At 40.9% G+C, this 18,901-nt stretch overlaps 1 protein-coding gene and 1 long non-coding RNA gene across 3 annotated transcripts in view; one reads left to right on the forward strand and one right to left on the reverse strand.

Moving 5' to 3' along the window:
• Positions 1–18,901, reverse strand: part of LOC116316372 (NACHT, LRR and PYD domains-containing protein 12-like) — a gene marked incomplete at its 5' end in the record, with an annotated part of 100,518 nt that overhangs the window by 74,239 nt on the left and 7,378 nt on the right. The gene's annotated exons all lie outside the window — the stretch shown is intronic.
• On the forward strand, positions 9,093–11,218 carry LOC120437882. Of its 2 annotated transcripts, none has more exons than XR_005611470.1 (5): positions 9,093–9,406; positions 9,496–9,611; positions 9,991–10,457; positions 10,554–10,643; positions 11,029–11,218. It is a non-coding gene; the product is annotated as an uncharacterized LOC120437882 (long non-coding RNA). The 2 variants fall into 2 exon arrangements; XR_005611469.1 differs by having other exon boundaries at positions 9,522–9,611.

Raw genomic sequence — 18,901 nt, forward strand, 5'->3', positions numbered from 1 at the left:
ATTGAGCAGCCCTACCACCCATGTGTATAACCTGTGTGTATATATCTGATCTTTGGTGTCTATAACCACAGTTAATATGTAGTCTTTCACTTAAAGCATGTTTGCTAACTCAATTTTGTCTAATTTCTATCCAAAACAAAGGAAAATATGACAAAGGGTGTTTTTGTTTTTTTTTTTGTTTGTTTGTTTTTTTCATAGCTCTGAACAGGTAATTCTGATGTGGTAGTGAGCACATACAATATATTTCTTATAACACTTACCCATACAGTTGACCATTTCTATCTTGTAATGTTACCCAACTGGCATAACAGTTCATGCCATGCATTGCATTGTAAAGTGAAATTAAAGTGTCAGGTCACTTAATGTCTTAACATTATATTCTTTTTTTTGCCTGGGTTAGCAGACAGCACCAGCCAGCTTGTCCTTGGAAACGGAGAATAGACCCACCTCCTTATGTCCTCCAGGCAGCAAGGTAAATTTAAAACAGTATTCCTCCATTAAGGATTTATAGTGGACAGTTACATTACCATTAAATGTTAAAGACATATGGTTACATGTTTGCCTTATGTAAACAGTAAGAATTTTGTTGTCTCGCTTCTGTTAGTTTTGTTTAAAGTTTTTAAAGTTACACTCACTTTCAAATTTCTTAGTAGTTATGCAAACAGCTGGAATTTTTTTTTATCGCTTTGTAAGTTTAGTAACCGCTACTGTTTCATGTTTTCTTTAAAGTATCCAGTGTTACACTCTATTTCAAATCTGTTAGTAGGTTTTCTAATTTTGATTAACTGTATTATCAGATTTCAGACACTCGTCCACCAGCAAAACGAGTCTGGGCAACCGATGATTTCCACACGGCATCAAATTCTCCACCTAAAAGGTAACCCTAACCCTATGTATAATCACCAGGGTTGATATTTAGTCTTTCACCTTAAGTGTGCTTGCTAACTCGTACTAAATATACTAAAATGTTAGACTAAACATGTACATTTGTCAATTTCTTTCATCAGACTCCTAAAATGCAGACATCTCAACAGCTGTCTGTTTAGCTGTTTCTATATCTATTGTTCTGAAAAACATTTATACCATTTTATACTTAAAGCTTCAGATAAATTGACATCCACAGTGAAAAGCAGTGCAAATAAATACAAACATTTTGTGACACTGATCTTTTCTCAAGATGAATGTCAGTGTGTTCTGTTTCAATCACATTTAACCTGTAACTGAATTTTGTGTCATTTCTTTACAAAACGTAACACAACTATGAAACGTGTTTTATGGCACATGTACAGAACCATCTGGTTTAATCTGAAATCAGTGATTGAATTACATCTAATTTAAGAGCATCTGAAATCCTCTTACGAATAATACGTAAACAGGATTTCCTTTCATATATTTGTATTTAGGCTGCAATTTAGTTGATGTTTGAAGGCCCGCATCAACCTAAAATAATGTGTTATACTGAAAGAAATTAACTGCTTTAAAAATATGAGGAGCAGAAGGTACAGGTATGACCTTTGTAAAAGGTCATTAAAAAAAAACTCTAAAGCAAATTACAGATATCTAAAATATTTGTCATTTTTACTTCCCACCTCTGCTCTCTCTCACTGTTCCTGTCACTGTCTTTCTGGCTTATCTGATGCTGTGTATCTTTAGATTATGCTGTAATATGATTGAGGAGTGATATAATTTGGCTTGAACATTGTTTCATTATTTTACCATAGTTAAAAAAATTTTTTTTACTTTACAAGAAAATCTAAATTTATACAACTATTGCCACTTAAAAATGTCTTACATCATTGTACCAAGAGTTACATATGTTTTTACTCAACCGTGAAATGCATATCATTAAATACTAAACAATAACATGTGTCACCTTTACCATTCCTTGATCAGCCTTTCCACAACACAAATGAACAACTACTGACAGAGGAGCTACAGAGAAACGCAGTTCAGCACTTCTGGTGTGTCAGTGCAACTCATTGTCAAAGTGATGAAAGGTACACAGAATTCTCTCGAAATCATCAGTGCACATGTAATGCCCTCACATTCCTGGCCTACCTTAATGAGGAACACCAGTTCAACACAGCCCGACTTGATAAGGTGCTTGAACAGGGAGATGCACTCTACTGTTGGATTAAAACAAATCTTCAGCAGGAGAGGCGTTATACACAAAATCATCTGACCATGGAGGACCTGCCCAAAGAAGTTCATGCTGACATAAATGTCTACAGTGTGAAAATGGACAACATAAGGTACGGATACCTGAAAGCAGAGGACAAAACTTATCAAAGAAAAGGATGGTGGTTGCCTCTTGCTAGTCGCCTTGTATGTCTGTCAACAGATGTGAACTATGCTTTGCTCATGGTTTCGCCTCAGTGCATTGCAGTTTTCCGTGACAAATCTGGGAGGTATGGATTATTTGATTCACATTCAAGAAGTGCAGCAGGTTTACCCCAGCCAAATGGAACAGCAGTCATGCTCACTTTCACTCATGTGAATGACCTGATCACCCACCTGCATAACCTTTTCCAAAATCAAGGCAGGTATGCAAGATATGAGTTTGTGCCTGTTTCTTTCAAAAGAGTCAGCACTCACAACGAACAGCCTGCACAGTCAACTCAAGCAACACCAGGAGCAACAGCTACATCACCACAAAATGATGAACCACAAATCACAAATCCCACTGTGCAAGTGCCTCAACCAGAATCAGCCCAAACCTACATGACAATGTTAGAAAGTGCTTTAAACCCACAACAAGACAAAATGGCTTCAAATCAAATTTGTGAACATCAACTTGAAACATCTGTTGATCCAACAAGCAACATCCAAACAGAACAACAAGAAAATCTTGAACTCAATAATGAAAGAGATAAAGTCCTAGATAAACCCCCCCAAAAAGCAAGAAATGTATGCAGATTAAATAAACGACGGCGTGGGAAAGCTATTCGTCAAGCTCAAAGTCACAAGCAGCATCTAAAAGCTAAAGAAAAATCTTCATCTGAAGACTTGGCAAAGAAGATAAACAAAAAAAGACACGAAAAGCAACGATATGCCTGCTTTCCTGAATTTCGAATGAAAAATTACAGGCTGTGAAAACTCAATATGCTCAAAACTGTCATCGCCAGAAACAAAAACTGTTGTCAGCCAAAGGTTATTATGCAAATCCTCATATTCAAGAGAAGATAAAAGCCCACAAAGTGAAGAGATACCAAAATGATCCTCATTTTCAACAAAAAAAGAGAGACTACATTATCAGAAGATATACCACAGATGCCAGCTTTCGAACCAGACAGAAACAATATGAACAACAGACAGAGAACAATATGTGTTCCAAAGATACAACACGGATGCTGACTTTCAAAGCAGACAGAAGCAATATCTGGTCCAAAGGTACAACACGGATGCTGACTTTCAAAGCAGACTGACTTTCAAAGCAGAGCAATATCTGGTCCAAAGGTACAACACGGATGCTGACTTTCAAAGCAGACAGAAGCAATATCTGGTCCAAAGGTACAACACGGATGCTGACTTTCAAAGCAGACAGAAAAAATACATAAGAACAAAATATGCATCGGATCCAAACTACAGGCACAAACAAAAAAAATCAATTCATGCCAGGTATCATAATGACTCACAATTCAGACTGCACCATATACAGCGCTGTGCAGAGTACCAGAGACACAAAATGGCTACCACTGCATCTTTCGCCATTTATAAAAAGTTGTGTGCGCAGAGAATAAAGAAGAAATACAGACGACTAGTAACACAATTCCAGCAGGGTCCACAGTCTGAAGCACAGCCCCAGCTTGTAGTAGTGAATAGTGTGATGCAAGCAGCCACATTAGCTTTCCGTGAAACAATTAAGTTAGGACCCACCCATGTCTGTACAGTGTGCCACAGAACTCTGTTTCCTAATCAAGTTAAACACTGCAAAAGATCAAAGTATGTTAAAAATAGTCACATTGTTGACACTTGCTTGACAGGAAAATTTGTCCATGTTTGTGATGGGGAATGCTCAGCTAATTGTACTTTCCCAAAACACAGAATGGAGGAGTGGATTTGCTACAACTGTGACAGCCACCTACAACGAGGAAAGATCCTTCCATCGCAGTGGCAAACAATTTAGCACTAGCACCCATTCCAATTGAACTGAGTCAATTAAATGTACTAGAACGACAACTGATTGCTAAAATTCTCCCGCTTGCCAAAATCATTGCATTACCAAAAGGACAGCAAAGAGCCGTACACATGGGGCTGTTGTTTGTGTACCGTCGGATGTGGAAACCACAGTAAACTGTCTTCCCAGACCTAGCAATGAAGCCCAGCTCCTGCAGGTACAACTGAAAAGACACATCAGATTCAAAGGATACCAACACTTCTACACTGTGAACATGAAGAATGTGTTAGCAGGATTATCAAAGCTAAAAGAGATGCATTCAGAATACAAAGATGTATCTATTGATGATGACGCTACTTTTGCTGATCCCACAAATAATCAGATAATCGAGACGGAACATGACACTGCTGATGCAGATATTCAAGATGCACTGCCCAGAAACTTCGACAACCAAATTGTACCAGAAAGAAGAACCACTGAGGATACAACAGCTGGAATACTTGAGCCATGTCATGATGTAAACGAACTATTGGAGCCTGAACAGTCAAATGGAGAGCCCTTACAAGATACGGAGAAAGAAAAGGAAGAACTTCGCCTGGTCTTGTTCTAGACACCTGTATGCAACCACCAGATATAGCACAGGACATTTTATCATATGGTGAAGGAATATTTAGCATTGCACCCGCCCAAGGAAATAGACCTGTTGGCTTCTTCTCTGTTCCTAAACTTGAAGCCATGGCCTTTCCTGTGCAGTTCCCAACTGGACAGAACACATTAGATGAAGCCAGACAAGTCAAACTGTCCCCAAGCATGTATTTTAATACACGGCTGTTCTCTGCAGATACACGCTTTGCAACTGACCAAAGCTACCTATTCTTTGCACAGTTTGTAACAGAAACACACATGGTTACAAACAGCATGTCCATCCAATTGCGCAAAGGTAAGGCAATCACCAAGGATGGACGAGAATTTGTAACAGAATGCTTCAAAATAAAGACGAAGTGGAGAGACTGATAAATAACAAAGATGCAACACGCTTCATGAAACCTCTGAGAGGTACTCCAGCCTATTGGGAGAAGGCACTGAAAGATCTGCATGCTATGGTCAGACAGTTAGGAAAGCCGACTTTTTCCTGACATTTTCAGCTGCTGAAATGAGATGGCCTGAGGTTGTTGAGGTCATAAAAACTCAACAAGGTGAACAAGTGGATTTTTCACAACTTGACTGGAACACAAAGTGTGAAATTCTCCAAGCAACCCTGTGACTGTGATGCGATTGTTTGAAAAAGAGTCGATGCACTAATGACAACACTGATCCTGTCCCCAGCACAGCCCATCGGTGAAGTAGAAGATTACTTTTATCGAGTGGAGTTTCAGGCCAGAGGTAGCCCTCATATCCATTTACTGGTTTGGGTCAAAGATGCACCTAAATTTGGAAGCGACCTTGAAGACCACGTGTACAAATTTATTGACAAGTACATAACATGTAAGATGCCTGACCAAAATGCCGATCCTGAACTTCACAAAATTGTGTCTGAGGTTCAAGTCCACAGCAGAAATCACTCCAGATCCTGCAAAAAGGTAATGTGTCATGTAGGTTTGGGTTCCCCAAACTACCGGTAGACCAAACAATGATCACTTTCCCAAGCCCAGATGATGACGATGATCACAATGATAAGCAGCATAGCACAAGTAAGGAGAAAGGCACAAATGAAAAACAAAAGCAAAAAACAGACGAATGGCGCCGCAAAAAAAACAGAAAGAGGCCAAAGAAAAACTCCAGCCATTGAGAGATTTGCTCTGTGACCCAAATTCCTCGTTTGAGGACTTGTCTGAGCTGCTTCACAAATGCAGATTAACTTATGAACAATACTTGGATTGTGTCTTCAATTTAAGCAATGGCCATGTCATCCTCTTAAAGCGTGAACCTAATGACTGCTGGGTGAATGCATACAATGCAGATCTGCTGAGAGCCTGAATGCCAACATGGACATCCAATATGTCATTGATGACTACAGCTGCCTGATGTACATGATGTCTTATGTCTCTAAACCCGAATTTGAGATGACACAATTTCTTAATGGAGTCATCCAGGAGGTCAAAAGTCCAATGTCAATGAAAGAGATGAAATGAAACAGATAATGCAGGCATATGCTAAACACAGAGAAGTCAGTGCCCAAGAATCCGTGGCAAGGACATGCAGCCTGCCACTAAAAAAAAAGTGTTCACGCAGTGTGGTGTTCATACAGACTGATGATGATGCCCTGAAAATGAGTCTCCGATGAGCAGGTTGCAGAGCATGGCACCAGATGATGAAAATGTGTGGATGTCTGGATTGCCAGAAAATATGCAAACAGACCCAGAACGCCTGAGTTTGAAAGAATGTGTTTGGCTGAATTTGCTTCAGAGTACAGGATTCTCTACAGCCACAAACAGAGTCAAAAATGCCATCCTCTTTTGAATAACATGGGTTATATTCAAAAGAGAACAAGAGGGAAACCTGCAATAATCAGATATCCTCGCTTCTCAGAAAAGAAACAACCAGAGAAGTTTTATAGCAGACTACTAAAACTTTATTTTCCACATCGATCAAATGATGACCTTAAAACACAGAACACCCCACATCCGAACAGTTCTACAAAAGTGGACGAAAACATGGTTTTGCAGTACGGCCAATTGTTACCTTTAACAAAAAGCGTTATGAAAGCCATGGCAAAACAATGGAAAGGGCATTGGAACAGATTGAACAACAAGGCCCACTTATCAATGCATGGAACACCTTTGCACCTGAGGTTGAAGTAGATCGCTTAGAGTGTGTGGCCCAACGACAATCCAGACATGACACTGACGAAAATGAAATGGACATTGTTCCAGACTACTGTCAGTGGTAGCAGCAGTGGAGCCATGCCAGCAATCATAGCACCAAAGCTGAGCCCAGACTTTGTCAGAAAAATGTACCAAAGTCTGAATGAAACCCAAGCATCCATATTCTACGCAGTGCGTGAGTGGTGTTTCAAACTTGTGTGGGGTCACTGTCCTGAGCAGTTCTTTTATTTTGTCTCTGGAGGAGCTGGCTGTGGAAAATCACATGTTATCAAGTGCATATATGAGGAGGCAACAAAGATTTTGCACCAACTCCCCAGATTCCGTGACCAAGCAGACATGTCCTACCCTGCAGTCCTGCTGGCTGCATTTACTGGCACTGCAGCTTTTAACATATCTGGGAAAACACTGCACTCTCTGCTAAAGCTGCCAAAATCTTTAAAACCGCCGTATCAGGGACTGGGGAATGCACTGGATGAAGTGAGAGCTTCACTTTCAAATGCAGAGATTCTGGTCATTGATGAGATATCTATGGTTTCTAAAGACCTTTTTGCCTACATCCACTGGAGACTTCAGCAGATCAAAGGAAACAAGAAGCCTTTTGGTGGGATGTCTATCCTTGCAGTAGGAGACTTTACCAGCTGCCACCCCTTGAAAAAGCCAAACCACTCTGTGTGTACGAGGACAATGTCCTTGATCTCTGGAAAGACTATTTCCACATGGTCAACCTGACAGAAATCATGCGACAGAAAGATGATCATTCTTTTGCTGAAGTTCTGAACAGGATAAGAGTAAAGCAAAAAACAGATTCTCTTGAAGCCAATGATAAAGCCTTGCTCACACAGGCTATCCATGACATAAAAGACTGTCCATCTAATGTATTACACATTTATGCTACAAACAAAGAGGTGGACAAACACAATTCAGCAACTGTAACTGCTCTTCATTCTGATATCATAAATATTCAGGCCAAGACTACAGAAAAGACCCACGAACGGGTGAGATGGTCCTGCTGGCAGATATGATGAAAGGCAACAAAAGAGATTTACCTGATAACATACAAGCTGCACCTGGAGTGCGTGTTATGATTATTAGAAATTTGGATGTTGAAGATGGGCTTGTTAATGGGACATTTGGAACAATCACGAACATTGTGACAACCACACAGGATGGACCAAAAACTGTGAATCTCATTGGACTTATGCTGGACAATCAAAATTCTGGGCAAAATTTCTCAGAAAAATACAAGGATCCTCAGACAACCTGGTATATATTGAGAAATGTGAAGAATCTACAAGTAAAAAAGGAGTTCTTCGCAGGCAATTTCCAATGAAGTTGGCCTTTGCATGTACAGCTCACAAAGTACAAGGCATGACAATGGAGTCAGCAGTAGTATGTTTGAAGCGTGTTTTTGAACCTGAATGGCCTATGTTGCACTCAGCCGCACAACCTCACTTAAAGGACTCTACATCACAGACTTTGATGAAAGGAAAATCTATGCTGATCCTGCCATCACAGATGCACTCAAAAATATGAGACATGCATCATTTGAGAATGCAAGACCACTGTTGCAATTCTTAAAATCAGTTGTTCCCACAGTCCCCACGTTGACAATTATCCATCACAATGCACAAGGTCTCCCAACTCACATGGAGGACATGAGATGCCACCATGAACTCAGCCTTGCTGATGTTTTATGCATAACAGAAACTCACTTGTCTGGATCATCAGTTTCTCCCCGCCCAGCTCGAACAGTACAACATGGCCACACGCAACAGACACGCCTCTTACACAAACCATACAGACATGGCAAAGGTAAATGGCGGTGGAGTTGCAATGTACTACAAAACAGTTCTTACAGCAGAGTCTCGAAAATACCTGCAAAATGTGACTGACCTTGAATTTGTTGTTATCAAGGTTGAATCGCCAGTCACAGCTTTGATAGCAACTGTATACAGGCCACCAAATTACAGCCACGTGAGGTTTTTACCACAAATGCAATGTCTTTTGGACTCATTGAAATGATGAATTGCCAACCAATTATTGTTTGTGGAGACTTCAATGAGGACCTTATGAGCAGAGGAAAAAACCCATCCAAGAACTGTTTCAGTCAAGAGGATATGCACAACTTATTACTGCTGCAACTACCGAAAACACACATTGATTGATCACCTTTACATATCACAGCCATACGCCTGCCTCCAATCAGGTGTTCTGAATACATATCACAGTTATCACAACCCCATTTATTGTGTAATTCACTAACACAAAATGACTGCAAGGTTGTGAGGGATATGGACTTGCCAAGTGATCTTAGTGTCTTTGCAACTGAGCACACTCTACCACCAACAAGGACAGCTCACCAGTGGGAGCTGATACATAAGACTGCTCTCATCCATTGAAGAGCTGACCAGAAACGTGAACAGAGAGACTGCAACTGCACCTGATGGGATCCCTGCCATAACAGGTAATTGTATTTTTTTTTTCTTACTTTATATTGTAACATTTGATATTGATATTGTTTGAAACAAACTATAATCTCATCCATTAATTAAGTCATCCATTCATTCATAACTCCTCAGATGTGTTCTGTCCAGTGAAGGCAGTAGAGAAGCCCTACACTGATCTTGAAACTGTGCCACGCTAGTAGAGACCGCTACAAGGATGGGCAGGTATAGTGAAATTAAATGCACCTTTTGGTTCAACAGGTTTATATATACAGTCAAGTGATCAAAAGACACCAGTATTAAACCCATTTAAACCAACTACATGCTTGGATTGGAACTGTATACAGGCCACCAAATTACAGCCACGTGTGGTTCTTACCTTAAATAGCAACTTACCCCATCCAAAGACACCAGTATTAAGCAAATTTCTTTTTTTACTACCTTTTTAATATAGTTTTGGGTCATTTAGTTCTAAAGTTAGATTTGTTTTTCCAATTATTTTTTAGAACTTCATTACTTGCCATTTCGCTAACTGAAGAGCTGCGCTTTGTGATGTCTCTTGTTTTATTGTTTTAAATTGTGTTTTCCTTTTATCTGTTTCTAGCTGTTTTCGCAAAGTCAGCCAACCACTTGCTTCCAAATGACCCTTATCCAGAAGTATCCGTGAGTGCCTCATCAACAGAAACTAAAGTGGAGACCTACCTCTCAGAGAAAAACGCACACATAAGAAAAGCCGACCCACTTCAGTACTGGGAAGAACATCCTAATCTGTTTCCCTCTATGGCTGCTGTTGTGATCCCAGTGTGCCCCCTGTAGCTCTGTGGACAGTTTTGGATTTGTTTACATCTCACCCAACCGCTCACGGCAGATGGCTGCACCTCTCTAAGCCTGGTTCTGCCGGAGGTTTCTTCCTGTTAAAAGGGAGTTTTTCTGAACACACTCTACCACCAACAAGGACAGCTCACCAGTGGGAACTGATAGATAAGACTGCTGATGTGCTCTCATCCATTGAAGAGCTGACCAGAAACGTGAACAGAAAGACTGCACCTGATGGGATCCCTGCCATAACAGGTCATTTGTATTTTTTTGTTTCTTACTTTATATTCTTTGAAACAAACTATAATCTCATCCATTCATTAAGTCATCCATTCATTCATAACTCCTCAGATGTGTTCTGTCCAGTGAAGGCAGTGGAGAAGCCCTACACTGATCTTGAAACTGTGCCACGCTAGTAGAGACCGCTACAAGGATGGGCAGGTATAGTGAAATTAAATGCACCTTTTGGTTCAACAGGTTTATATATACAGTCAAGTGATCAAAAGACACCAGTATTAAACCCATTTAAACCAACTACATGCTTGGATTGGAACTGTATACAGGCCACCAAATTACAGCCACGTGTGGTTTTTACCTCGCATGGCGACTTACCTCATCAGAAGACACCAGTATTAAGCCAATTTCTTTTTTTTTTTTTTACTTCATTTTTAATTTAGTTTTGGGTCATTTAGTTCTAAAGTTAGATTTGTTTTCCCAATTATTTTTAGAACTTCATTACTTGCCAGTTTGTTAACTGAAGAGCTGCGCTTTGTGATGTCTCTTGTTTTATTGTTTTAAATTGTGTTTTCCTTTTATCTGTTTCTAGCTGTTTTCGCAAAGTCAGCCAACCACTTGCTTCCAAATGACCCTTATCCAGAAGTATCCGTGAGTGCCTCATCAACAGAAACTAAAGTGGAGACCTACCTCTCAGAGAAAAACGCACACATAAGAAAAGCCGACCCACTTCAGTACTGGGAAGAACATCCTAATCTGTTTCCTCTATGGCTGCTGTTGCGATCCCAGTGTGCCCCTGTAGCTCTGTGGACAGTTTTGGATTTGTTTACATCTCACCCCAACCGGTCGCAGCAGATGGCCGCCTCCCCCTGAGCCTGGTTCTGCCGGAGGTTTCTTCCTGTCAAAGGGAGTTTTTCCTTCCCACTGTCGCCAAAGTGCTTGCTCATAGGGGGTCATATGATTGTTGGGTTTATCTATATACATTAATGCTTGTATGCTTTTCATTTATACTTTTGCCTTACTCTTCAGTTCATAATATAAAGTTACTTGAATGGTTTCCTTTTCCTTTTCCTTTTTTTTTATATTGCTTTGCTATTTACCACAATCTAAATATCATGTTTAAATGTCATACATTATTGTAAATGGTATCTGTACAAAATATTGTTTGAATAACATGATACATTTATTAGTCCCACAACGGAAATTTCATAATTTGCATGTGGTATTTTCCCCTTTGACATTAAAATACCTTTGAAATACAAATTGAATACCGCTTAATGGACATCTTTTTTTCTACCACTTTAAACGACTCAAAACTGTAAAATCTAAATTGTAACTTCTCTTGAACACCTGACACTGAAGCATAATTTATTTTCTTTTATATCTATTAACTTATTTTGTAATCATGTAACTGGAGCATCTTTCTCTCATCTCTGTATGCCGCATGTAACAGAGATCACAATACAGCTTACTTTGCTTTAAGTTGAAAATCAGCTGTATTCCATTTCCTCCTTCTTGTGGTATAAAAAGCAAACTATGCTCATGTTGCATCTTGCTCTCTAGTGTTATAAATGGCAACCGCACTAATTGAACCACATTAAAGGCAAACTACACTCATTGGCAGTAGCATAGGCACACATAAAATTTCTTCTGAAATTTTCGCTTTCTAGTTCTTCTTATTATTATTATTATTATTTTCCTTTTTCCGCCTGAAATTTTGCAGCGTATCTCGACCAAGTAGTTTTGAGACAAGCTTCATATATGTTACCTCATTTTGTGCGGCTGGATCTGGAATGGTGTGCTATGACTTTTGGTGTTTATGAGTATTATAGTTTTTTAAATATTAATATTTTTCTGAAAATTTTCCCGCGCTCCTCTGCCAAACAGTTTTGACAATAGGGTTACATATGTTACATCATTTTGTGCGGCTCGAGCTGGACTAGTATGGTGTGACTTTTGGTGTTTATGACTTTTATAGTTTTTGAAATATTTAGATTTTAGTGCAAATTTGGGCCAATTTCTAGGCTCCTGAGAAAGAAATGACTTTTGGCCCCATAGAAAGAGACGTCATTTGTGGTGTCTTGGCTCTCTCTAGTGGTATACCGGGAGTAGTACAGCCGAAAAGATTTATCCTTGTGTTGAAAACTCCATATCCCACAATTCATAGCACGCCTCTACAGAGTGAACAATGGCGGCCACCACTTCGTTTTATATGTCTTTTTTTCGTGTTTCTAGGTCACAAAATAAGCTTTTAAGATATTTTCAGGCGAGAATGTAGGTGTGTAAACTTCAAATATCTGCTTGTTTTATCAAGACATCTCATATTTAGCGACAGTGCTCTGACTATGTCGGTCCTGCCTGACAGCTAGCCGGCTACCTAGCTAGCTGCCGCGCTTTGCTGCAAATGGATAGCGAGGGACTCTCTCTGTCGTTTCACCTCCCGGTCTCTCGCAAATGCTCGCATAGAATCGGAGTTACAGCTGGATGTGGAAAAAATAACTGAGTTGTTTGGTGGTGCTATAACGCGGAGCTACAACAGTGGGCAGCTATCCACCGTGTATGACAGAAAGGACATGCCGCGAATGAGACATACGAGGCAGGCGACGGTGTTTGCTAACGCGGAGGTCAATCGTGGATCAGGGAAAGCGAAGGCAGGAGCGTGAGGTGAACTGAATTTGAGGTAAGTTATGACCTGCACTCTATTTGGGTCAGATATAAACCGAGTTTAGGTGTAGTTTATTTAGCAACAGTTCTCTTACGTGTTGCTGATAGTCGGCTTAGCTAGCTAGCGCTGCTAGCTTAGCTAGCTAGCGCCGCTAGTGACCCTTCGTGAAAAACCACCCAGGCTTGGCTGATAGTGAGGTAGCTAAAATTTGTTTCATCGCCCGATCGCTCGGCAAGGGTCTGTGTCTTAGCTGGACTTATTTTTCATTTATATGGGCCGATGATGCTGGTTGATGTGGAAAAAATAACTGAGTTGTTTGGTGGTGGAGCTACAACAGAGGGCAGCTATCCACCGTGTGTGACAGAAAGGACATGCCGCCAACGAGACATACGAGGCCGGGCAGGCGATTGCTAACGCGGTGGTCAATCATGGATCAGGGAAGCGAAGGCAGGAGCGTGAGGTGAACTGAATTTCAGGTAAGAAGTTATGACCTGCACTCTATTTCGGTCAGATATAAACCGAGTTTAGGTGTAGTTTATTTTCGTTGTGCTGACTTTTTCAATCACTTACAATAACTCGTACTGCGTTCTAGCTAGCACGACGGACTTTCTATACAGCTGTGTGCGCATGTTGAACTTTATGACAGCCTCCCCTGTCATTCTCTCGCCTGTTGAAACTTCAGTCATGAAACTGATCAATGATCGGCTTTTCTCTCTTGTTTGTTTATCGCGCAAAAAACAACAGCAGCACGTTTAAGCTTGATCAGCTGTTGTTAGAATTCATTTGCTTTTAATTTCTAGTATCAGCTGATGTTTGCTGGAGCTACAGCTGTAAAACGGCAGATGTCCTTACTGAATCATCAGAGCTGAACTGGTGATGGAGAAACAGGTTTACTCTTTAGGTGACATGAATAAGTTGAAGGAAGTTATGAACTATTTTGACAGACAAATACAGGGAGTGCAGAATTATTAGGCAAGTTGTATTTTTGAGGAATAATTTTATTATTGAACAACAACCATGTTCTCAATGAACCCAAAAACTCATTAATATCAAAGCTGAAAGTTTTTGGAAGTAGTTTTAGTTTTAGCTATTTTAGGGGATATCTGTGTGTGCAGGTGACTATTACTGTGCATAATTATTAGGCAACTTAACAAAAACAAATATATACCCATTTCAATTATTTATTTTACCAGTGAAACCAATATAACATCTCCACATTCACAAATATACATTTCTGACATTCAAAAACAAACCAAAACAAATCAGCGACCAATATAGCCACCTTTCTTTGCAAGGACACTCAAAAGCCTGCCATCCATGGATTCTGTCAGTGTTTTGATCTGTTCACCATCAACATTGCGTGCAGCAGCAACCACAGCCTCCCAGACACTGTTCAGAGAGGTGTACTGTTTTCCCTCCTTGTAAATCTCACATTTGATGATGGACCACAGGTTCTCAATGGGGTTCAGATCAGGTGAACAAGGAGGCCATGTCATTAGTTTTTCTTCTTTTATACCCTTTCTTGCCAGCCACGCTGTGGAGTACTTGGACGTGTGTGATGGAGCATTGTCCTGCATGAAAATCATGTTTTTCTTGAAGGATGCAGACTTCTTCCTGTACCACTGCTTGAAGAAGGTGTCTTCCAGAAACTGGCAGTAGGACTGGGAGTTGAGCTTGACTCCATCCTCAACCCGAAAAGGCCCCACAAGCTCATCTTTGATGATACCAGCCCAAACCAGTACTCCACCTCCACCTTGCTGGCGTCTGAGTGGGACTGGAGCTCTCTGCCCTTTACCAATCCAGCCACGGGCCCATCCATCTGGCCCATCAAGACTCACTCTCATTTCATCAGTCCATAAAACCTTAGAAAAATCAGTCTTGAGATATTTCTTGGCCCAGTCTTGACGTTTCAGCTTGTGTGTCTTGTTCAGTGGTGGTCGTCTTTCAGCCTTTCTTACCTTGGCCACGTCTCTGAGTATTGCACACCTTGTGCTTTTGGGCACTCCAGTGATGTTGCAGCTCTGAAATATGGCCAAACTGGTGGCAAGTGGCATCTTGGCAGCTGCACGCTTGACTTTTCTCAGTTCATGGGCAGTTATTTTGCGCCTTGGTTTTTCCACACGCTTCTTGCGACCCTGTTGACTATTTTGAATGAAACGCTTGATTGTTCGATGATCACGCTTCAGAAGCTTTGCAATTTTAAGACTGCTGCATCCCTCTGCAAGATATCTCACTATTTTTGACTTTTCTGAGCCTGTCAAGTCCTTCTTTTGACCCATTTTGCCAAAGGAAAGGAAGTTGCCTAATAATTATGCACACCTGATATAGGGTGTTGATGTCATTAGACCACACCCTTCTCATTACAGAGATGCACATCACCTAATATGCTTAATTGGTAGTAGGCCTTCGAGCCTATACAGCTTGCAGTAAGACAACATGCATGAAGAGGATGATGTGGACAAAATACTCATTTGCCTAATAATTCTGCACTCCTGTATAAAATATTTAGCTTTTATTAAATAGTTATCTGAATCTTACAACCACAGTTTGTATAATAATACACAAGATTGGCTGTAGACCATTGTTCATCATTCAGAACACTGTGTAAAAATAACAAAAACAAAAAGTGAATGCACAGCCGGCTGTGTGGGTAAACCAACCATGTGTGAAAAGTGGTCCATAACGTAATGCTTCAAAGCGTGTTCATGCAAACATTGTCGGGTCTGCCGTGGTACAATGGGACTTCTGCTCATGAACCTGTGTGCACAGCGTCTGCAAATCGGCGCTGTACAAAGTAACTTCATCTTTACACAAAACTGTAAGCTGTCATCTGTGAAGCGTGAGCGGTGTTTGTTTTTACCATAGTTCATGGTGGAGAATGGCTGCTCTTCTGAGTTTTGCTCTCTGTAGCCGTATGAATGGCAAACTACAGTGATTAGCAGCGGCATAGGCACACATAAAATTTCTTCTGAAATTTTCGCTTTCTAGTTATTATTATTATTCTTCAGTTTCCGCCTGAAATTTTGCAGCGAAACTCGCCCCGCAGTTTTGAGACAAGCTTCATATATGTTACCTCATTTTGTGCGGCTGGATCTGGAATGGTGTGCTATGACTTTTGGTGTTTATGATTATTATAGTTTTTTAAATATTAATATTTTAGTGAAAATTTTCCCGCGCTCCTCTGCCAAACAGTTTTGACAATAGGGTTACATATGTTAGATCATTTTGTGCGGCTGGAGCTGGACTAGTATGGTATACACTTTTGGTGTTTATGACTTTTATAGTTTTTGAAATATTTAGATTTTAGTGCAAATTTAGGCCAATTTCCATAGAAACAGACTTTATTTGTGGTGGGTTGGCTCTCTCTAGTGGTATACCGGGAGTAGTACGGCTGAAAATCTGTATGCTTGTTTTTACACTCAATATCCCATAATGCATAGCACGCCTCTGCCGAGTTCAACAATGGCGGACACCTCTTCGTTTTAAACGTCTTTTATTCGTGTTTCTAGGTCACAAAATGAACGTTTAACATATTTTCAGGCGAGAATGTAGGTGTGTAAACTTCAAATATTTGCTCGTTTTGTCAAAACATCCCATATTATATCTGACGATGTTGCCGGCTAACTAGCTAGCGTGGCTAGCGCCGCTAGCTAGCGCCCCTAGCGACCCTACGAGCACCCGTGCTTGCCTTCAGTGAGACTGCTGACCATCACCCGGTCGCTCGCCAACAGTCTTTGTCTTAGTTGGACTTATTTTTTCGTTTATATGGGCCGATGATGCTGGTCGATGTGGAAAAAATAACTGAGTTGTTTGGTCTTGGCTAACGCGGCTACAACCGAGAGCAGCTATCTACCGGTGTGTGTCAGAAAAACATGCGGGAACGAGACATACGAGGGGCGAGGGGACCGCTGATCGACCGGTGGTAGATCGTGGATCAGGGAAACCTAAGGCAGGAGCGTGAGGTGCACTGAATTTCAGGTAAGAAGTTATGAATTGCACAGGACTTTCTATAGAGCTGTGTGTGCGCTAAGTTACTGACGTTGAACTTTATTTTATTCATAAGGGTTAGTCCGTAACGGAATCGTCCCACATTCACAGAAAATATTACGATTTATTCTGTCATTATGAAGCCTCCCCTGTCATTCTCTGGCCTGTTGCAACTTCAATCGTGAAACTGATCAACGATCGGCTTTTCGCTCTTGTTTATCGCGCTAAACAACAGCAGCACGTTTAAGCTTGATCAGCTGTTGTTAGAATTCATTTGATTTTAATTTCGCGGCTGGTCCAAACCAGGAGATGTCCTTACTGAATCATCAGAGCTGAACTGGTGATGGAGAAACAGGTTTACCCTTGGGCCGATGATGCTGGTCGATGTGGAAAAAATAACTGAGTTGTTTGGTGGTGGAGCTACAACAGAGGGCAGCTATCCACCGGTGTGTGACAGAAAGGACATGCCGCGAATGAGACATATAAGGCGGTGAGGCTACCGCCGATCGACCGGTGTTTGCTAACGCGGAGGTCAATCGTGGATCAGGAAAAGCGAAGGCAGGAGCGTGAGGTGAACTGAATTTCAGGTAAGAAGTTATGACCTGCACTCTATTTGGGTCAGATATAAACCGAGTTTAGGTGTAGTTTATTTTCGTTGTGCTGACTTCTTCAATCACTTACAATAACTCGTACTGTGTGCTAGCACGACGGAGTTTCTATACAGCTGTGTGCGCGCTAAGTTAGCGATGTTACCGATGTTGAACTTTATGACAGCCTCCCCTGTCATTCTCTCGCCTGTTGAAACTTCAGTCATGAAACTGATCAATGATCGGCTTTTCTCTCTTGTTTGTTTATCGCGCTAAATAACAGCAGCACGTTTAAGCTTGATCACCTGTTGTTAGAATTCATTTGCTTTTAATTTCTAGTATCAGCTGATGTTTGCTGCAGCCACAGCTGTAAAAACGGCTGTTCCAAACCAGATGTCCTTACTGAATCATCAGAGCTGAACTGGTGATGGAGAAACAGGTTTACACTTTAGGTGACATGAATGAGTTGAAGGAAGTTATGAGTTGTTTTGTGTAGCTGACAGCTGGTAACTGTGCAGGGGCGGATCTAGCAAAGCTTTTGCGGGGGGCAGCTAGGGCATTAACAGAGAAAGGTGGACACAAAGATATACTTTTCTTTCTTACTCTCATATAAAATATTTAGCTTTTATTAAATAGTTATCTGAATCTCACAACCAAAGTTTGTATAATAATACACAAGATTGGCTGTAGACCATTGTTCATAATTCAGAACACTGTGTAAAAATAACAAAAACAAAAGTGAATGCACAGCCGGCTGTGTGGGTAAACCAACCATGTGTGAAAAGTGGTCCATAACGTAATGCTTCAAAGCGTGTTCATGCAAACATTGTCGGGTCGGCCGTGGTACAATGGGACTTCTGCTCATGAACCTGTGTGCACAGCGCCTGCAAATCGGCGCTGTACGGTAACTTCATCTTTACACAAAACTGTAAGCTGTCATCTGTGAAGCGTGAGCGGTGTTTGTTTTTACCATAGTTCATGGTGGAGAATGGCTGCTCTTCTGAGTTTTGCTCTCTGTAGCCGTATGAATGGCAAACTACAGTGATTACTAGCGGCATAGGCACACATAAAATTTCTTCTGAAATTTTCGCTTTCTAGTTATATTTACATGCTTCCAGCTCCCGTTTCTGCTCGGTAGCACCTCCTACTTTCCCCCTTTTTCTCCCTCCCTCACACTCACAGACACACAGCGGGAGGGGCGGTCCCACACGTTCTGCCTGCAGCAA

This window comes from Oreochromis aureus, linkage group 3 (genome assembly GCF_013358895.1).
Source record: "Oreochromis aureus strain Israel breed Guangdong linkage group 3, ZZ_aureus, whole genome shotgun sequence".
NCBI lineage: Eukaryota > Metazoa > Chordata > Actinopteri > Cichliformes > Cichlidae > Oreochromis > Oreochromis aureus.